We start from the raw sequence: 6,715 nt of genomic DNA, 5'->3' as shown, positions 1-6,715 counted from the left end.
GTCAGCTGTTCTGAAAACAGGAAATTTTTATTTCAGACAGCCTGCATTTCCCTCAAGACGATTTTCCTTTTTTGTGTTTTAACTGAGAAGGGGATAAATGTATGTTTCCTGAGAACTGACAAGAATGAACAAAAGTGAACAAAGTTTTCAGTCAAAAACCTAATTAACTGACAACTTCCCTTAACAATGTTCTGTCCCAGTTAGCAATAGCATTTCCTTAACCTGTGGGTCGGGACCCCCAGGGGGGTCCCCAAATTATTTTGGGGGTCCCCAGATAATTAACTTAATGTGCAATGCTGTTTTCTCACTCAACAGTAAACAAACCAACATAAAGTTTACGTGTATAGAGGGTATCTGCACATTTCTTAAGTGACAATTTAAGGACTTTTTAATACCTCTAAAATGACAAATTAAACATTGGCCAAATTGACAAATATTAGAGGCAGAAATTGTGAAAATAGCCGATCTGCATGCTCATGTAGATCTGCTATTTTCACAATAGAACCGTGTTATACAAAATGTAATGCCTCAACTCTTAGTGCTCATCAGGTTGAGGGGGTCCCCAGTTAAAATATGATTATTTTGGGGGTCACGGCCTGAAAAGGTTGAGAACCACTGTAATAAGAAACCCATGCATTCCAGCTTCAGCAATGGACAAGAAAACTCACCGTCAGTACAAAGATGACTCTAAGATATAGACCAAGATGTCCTGTGAATGACATGAAATCATGGTCAGAAAATGCTGACAGATCTTTTAAGATAGTTTGAAAAATAAACGTGGTCTCAACATGGCAATACTTTTCTATATACTTGTGTGAAGATGACTGTTTTATGTACGTGTAGAAACAGACTTCCCAGTTGCCACATATTTAACTGAATGACTAAATGTTAAAATATATCACTGTTTTATATAATATAAAACAGTTGTCCCTTTAGGGGCTCCATACATTTCTGGCCTACAAGCATGTTCATCGTGGCTGTACAAAAAAGGACACATGTTTTAAAACAGCTTATTGCAAATGGTCCCCATATCTGCGTTCTTTAATTCACTTCTTTCTGTATATACCGGTATTTGTATTTACCATCACTAAAAATTACAAAGAAGGCATATTTTTAACCCTCTGTTTTCGAGTGCCATGCCCCCAATAGGCTACACCATGTTCATGCAATACTAATGAATTAATACTAACTAATAATTCATTGACTGGGGTCCCCCAAGGCCCTTATTTTCGCCAAACGATCGCCTATAGCGACATGCCCAGATTATGGACGACTGCCACCTCTGTGAGCAAACCGTCTGTTTTCATAAGCTCCGACGCAGATCTGAACATGTTCACTTCTTCATGAGGCTCTTACCTGCCTCTGTGGAGAGACTTATCCCCTTTGTCCTGTCACACTGTTGCTCGTCAGGTTCCTCCAAAGCCGTCAAGTCTCCTGTGGAAACAACAGTGAATAAACTCCATGAGGACAGAGGTATGCTGCTGAGTGACAGCTGATGAAGTGCCGGGGGCTCTGACAGACGCCTCTCCCCTGGCCAAGTAGGACGAAGAGGAGAGGAGAGGAGAGGAGAAGGGCGGGTAGTGTTCACCCTTCACGCAGTTGAGGAAGTGACACGGGCAGGGGTGTAAAGTAATTAAGTACATTTACTTGAGGTACAATTTTTAGGTATTTGTACTTAGTTTCCAATACTTTTACTTCTACCCCACTACATCTCGGATCCAAAATATTGTACTTTTACTCCACTACATTTACTTGAAAACTTTAGTCACTAGTTACTTCATAGATTTTGATTATTATTACATGCATTAACCACTTAAGCCCTATATACATTTCAGGCATTTAAAAATAGCCCATCTATATATCTATCTATCTGCTATTTTCAAAAGATGTGTATACATTTGAAATCCGTGAAATAGGGATATTACTTTTACTTTTGGTACATTTAGGTGCCAGTACTTTTACTCAAGTAAATCTTGAATTCCGAACTTTTACTTGTAACAGAGTATTTCTATTTTGAAGTATTGATACTTTCACTCAAGTGAACAAATTAGTACTTTTTCCACAACTGAAAACAGGGTAGGAGAGGGAGAGTCAGAGATGGAGGAGGAGAGAGTGAAACAGAGAATGTGGGGGACAATGGGGAAGAGAGAGAGAGAGAGAGAGAGAGAGAGAGAGAGAGAGAGAGAGAGAGAGACAGACAGACAGACAGACAGACAGACAGACAGACAGACAGACAGACAGAGTGGATAGTGATGAGGACACAACAAATGTGGGACCGACAGGAGTTTGCCTAAGATCACGATTATGAGGAACCCGTTGACAGACAGCAGTAAATGGTCGGTGGTAGGAACTTGACGGGTGACATAGTTTCCTGGGAAAGCGCTGAGGAAGAATGCCTCGCTTCACTGCCTCACAGTCACTCTGCCGTTTGGCACCCCGCACTGCGGTTGTTACATCTTGTAGAGCTACTTTAAGACTTTGAATGAGGGGAGAACAGACAGAACAAGGTTTCACAGGCCTGTTTCCAACCGGAAATTCACTGGGAATGGAATTTCAAACCGAAATGACAAAAGGACTGTGTCTGGATTTTTTTAGGCATATATATAGATATATGTTGTTGTTGTCGGGTGGGAACCTTGTACTGTATGTCCAAAACCGTTCATTTTGTATTTATCATTTAAATGATTTAAGATAGAGAAAATAGCCGATCTACAAGCATTTGTGTGCTATTTTCACTAGTTTTGTGCGACAGTCTTGTATGATGAAGCAGGGCTTTACTTTACAAAAACAAATTTGAAACTTGGAGATACGAGGTTTCTGCCCGACAGTGACGATATATAGATAGATAGATAGATAGATAGATAGATAGATAGATAGATAGATAGATAGATAGAAGATTAAAAACTGAGAAAGAGAGAAAATGCTCGGGAACGAAAGAAAGGGCTGAGTGAACGAGACAAGAGGAAGAAGAAGAAAGTCTCAGGTCAGCACACTGGAGGTCAAAAGGTCAATGCCAACACGGCCTAGTCTAAACAGGAAGGTAAGAGCGGGTCATTCTCCCTACTGGCAGTTCCCATAGCTTGCTTCCACGAGTCCTTCTGAGCGCTGCTGCATCATGACCATACGCAGCTGTCAGCCCAGAAAGGTTCAATGCATCTAAGAACTAATGACCCTTCAAAAGACATAGAAGGAGAAGTCCTTTGCCTTGCAGCTCTCATGTCTGTCTGTCTGTCTGTCGCTCTGCTTTCTCTCTCTCTCTCTCTCTCTCTCTCTCTCTCTCTCTCTCTCTCTCTCTCTCTCTCTCTCTCTCTCTCTCTCTCTGTGCCTCTGGGCAATTCCAATCTGGCAATGTTGGAGCTCGCCACGTGAACTTCGACCCTGCTGACGAAGCAAGGACAAAGACAGACGACGGACATGAAATATGGGGGAAACAGAGGTATACAGCAGTTGAGAATTGGGCTGAAGGCAAAAGAAAAATGCAGTCTGAACGAGACAGAGAACCAGAAAGAGAGAGAGAGAGAGAGAGAGAGAGAGAGAGAGAGAGAGAATGATTGTGACAGTCTGTCTCATTCTAAGAGGCTTTAAACACAGGCAGTGTCATTGCAAATCATAAAACCTGACGGAGGAACTCAAGGTGTGTCAATTAGGGATGTGATGATAATCGTTATTGTCGTTTATCGTGATAAAAACAATCGTATCGTGGAGATTTTAATCTATCGTGAAATTATCCCTCGTCATGCACTGGGATCAATTCACCTTTTATTTGCCGAGCTGCATCCACCACTTAAACCCTCTAATGGTAAAATGGACCTGGAAATAATACTTGATAGTCTTTATTTTTATCACTCTCTACCAAATGTCTTTGCCAAAAGATAGCCGATCTACAAGCTTGTAGAACAGCTATTTTTTGGCAAATGTTTCGCCCCAGGATAATGGATGTTGGGGATATTTTGATTATCACGATAGTATCGTAAAAATCGCAAATTCTTTGGTCACAATAATCGTGACATGAAATTTTCATATCGTCCCGTCCCTACTAGGTTTTACTGAAGAGCAGCAACTGCTCTGACATAGCAGGGAAGACAAATCATATGTTATGGTAAACTCCAACTGATGCTGCAGCCCTCCCAGCGTTTTCAAAACACGCAGCATGAATCATGATGTTTTCTTAGCAAATAACGGCATTCCTACCGAGTACCGGGGGCCGAAAACGAACCACTTATGTGTCAATGTTAATGACCATAGAGTAAACACAAGTAAGAGGGACAATAAATGTGACAGTAGAGCGGGTGATCTATGGTCACTGGAAGGCAACGGCGGTTGCAAGTGGACTTGAAATCACCGTAAAGGGATCAAGTGAGATAAATTATTTCCATTCATCTCAGTGAAAAGTACATTTTAAGCTCAGTTACTGTTTTTGATTATACAGTATATCATACTTATTATGAATCAAATGATTTGTTTTATTTGTATAATTATATATTCATTTTATTTTTGTTTCATTATAGTTCAGTTCAGTTCAGGTCTGACAACAGACTTCACTCGGCCTAGGATACACCACATTTACTTGAATTCTACTGGATTCCTCTGATATGAATTTAACTTGAGCCAAACTACTATCAATTCCATTTCACAAGTCATGTATGTGCTCGACACCAAAGCAAGCCAGCGACGCTGGAGGGAGAAACATTGACCTCAAAGCATAGCGGAATGAACCCTACAGTACAGAGACAGAACAAGAGCAGAGATAGCGGAACTGGTGCTGTTTTCCCCCCCTGCACTTCAGAACGTAGAAGTATGGGTAGAGCACACTGAGCATGACCCTGTTCCCTCGGAAACTTTGTGACATGAACGAACAAACGATCAAACAAACGAAGACACGCATGCACCCACACGCACAGACACACTATGCTATCACAGGCACACGCACATATGCAAACACAGGCATATGGGGAAACACATATCGTCACTGTCGGGCAGAAACCTCGTATCTCCAAGTTTCAAGTTTGTATGTTTTTTCACCAAGTAAAGCCCTGCTTCATCATACAAGGCCGTCGCACAAAAGTAGTGAAAACAGCAGATCTACAAGCACACAACGCCTTGCGGTGCGAGGCGTTGTGTGCTTGTAGATCGGCTGTTTTCACTAGTTTAGTTCATTTTTAAAATGATAAATACAAAATGAACAGTTTTGGACATACAAGGTTTCCACCCGACAACGACGATATACGCATGCATTGCACACAGTCCGCACGCAAGCGCGCACACACTGCCTGCACTTGTGTAGGCACTTCCTACTTCAGGACGAGGGCTGGGAGGAGGACGCACAAGGGCATGGGAACAGCAGGGCACCGGAGGAAAGAGGAGCACCGCTCTGCGGAGATGTGGAGCGCAGAGGGTTGAAACTAAACCCAAAACAAACCCAGCAGGGGCCACTGGGGCCACTGGGGCCACAGGGCCAGTCCCACCAGCCTCACCTGGGTCCTGGGGTCCCTGCTACACCACTGCTTCTTTCACGGATATCAGATTCTCTCTCACTCTCTCTCGCTCTCTCGCTCTTTCGCTCTCTCTCTCTTTGTATGGATGGATTGCATCATAGGAAAATGCATTGCTCTTAGAATTGGAAGGAAATCTGATCGCTGGTGTGAAGGGGTGGAGCTCCATGGGGTTTGTTTGCCACATAGTTTGCTGAATTTGCAGTTCACAAGCCGTGTGCGGTTCCATTCACATTTGGTGGAATCAGGGAGACACATCGGCGGGTTAAGACATATAAAAGACTGGCTGCACAATAGCAATGACCCACCGATGGTTTTTTGACCTCTCACTGAAACAGCATGGCTCTCAGTCAACAGCTGATGTCTGTTCTTGACAAGGTGACTGCTCATTCTCTAATGGCGCCATATGGAGTCCCACCTGGAACCATCAATTTGGATGGGCTGCCTAAGTGCCCCGGGGGGAATAAATTCACTGTCGCCGCGCACTGGCAAGGACCCCCACCACCCCCGCTTTCGAAGTCCTGAACAAAAGCCCAGAGAACAAGGACCCAGTATTTTAGTTCCTATATGTCGCTATCGGGGTCTTCATGGTAGATATCAGAGCCATCTGCTTGTCGCATTGCTGGCTGGCTGTCCTTTGGCAGTTCAAAACAACAACATTAAATAGCAATCCAGTCGTACTACGGCACATACGATAACCAATTAACAGATAAGCCTTGTGTTCAAATGTAGAAATGATGTTCAATATAGAACACCAGGGCCAACACACAGCCTCAATGGCTCAAGATATTACAGCATACCATACAATAACAGAAGATAAATTAACAAAGTAAACTAGGCTACATGACAAATTGTCTAACTGTCCACACAGAGCCATGGCTTGAAAGTTCTGTAGATATTTAAACTAGGCAGGTCTGGTGTCTATAAGGGCCTAAGGGACCACAGTTGGCGAGGACAGCTGTGCAACATACAGTAGAGCAGACAAACTCCCTGTGGAGTGCCATCAACTTGCCTTTAACCACTTTCAACCTGGCATCCCTATTATACTGTAGGTAAAAGTTTTCAAAACAATTCCAAACATTTCCAAAAGAATCCCAGTATTTTGAAAGAATTTCCAAACATTCCCCAAAAAAAGTAAAAAAAAAGAAAAGAAAAAGAAAAACAGATCTACAAACTCATTTCTCAAACATCACATTGCACCACGTTGTGAGCTTGCAGGCCAT

This window comes from Nannobrachium achirus (genome assembly GCF_963921795.1).
Source record: "Nannobrachium achirus genome assembly, chromosome: 6".
Lineage (NCBI taxonomy): Eukaryota > Metazoa > Chordata > Actinopteri > Myctophiformes > Myctophidae > Nannobrachium > Nannobrachium achirus.
The sequence above is the reverse complement of the archived record's forward strand: the minus strand, read 5'-3'. Positions refer to the sequence as shown.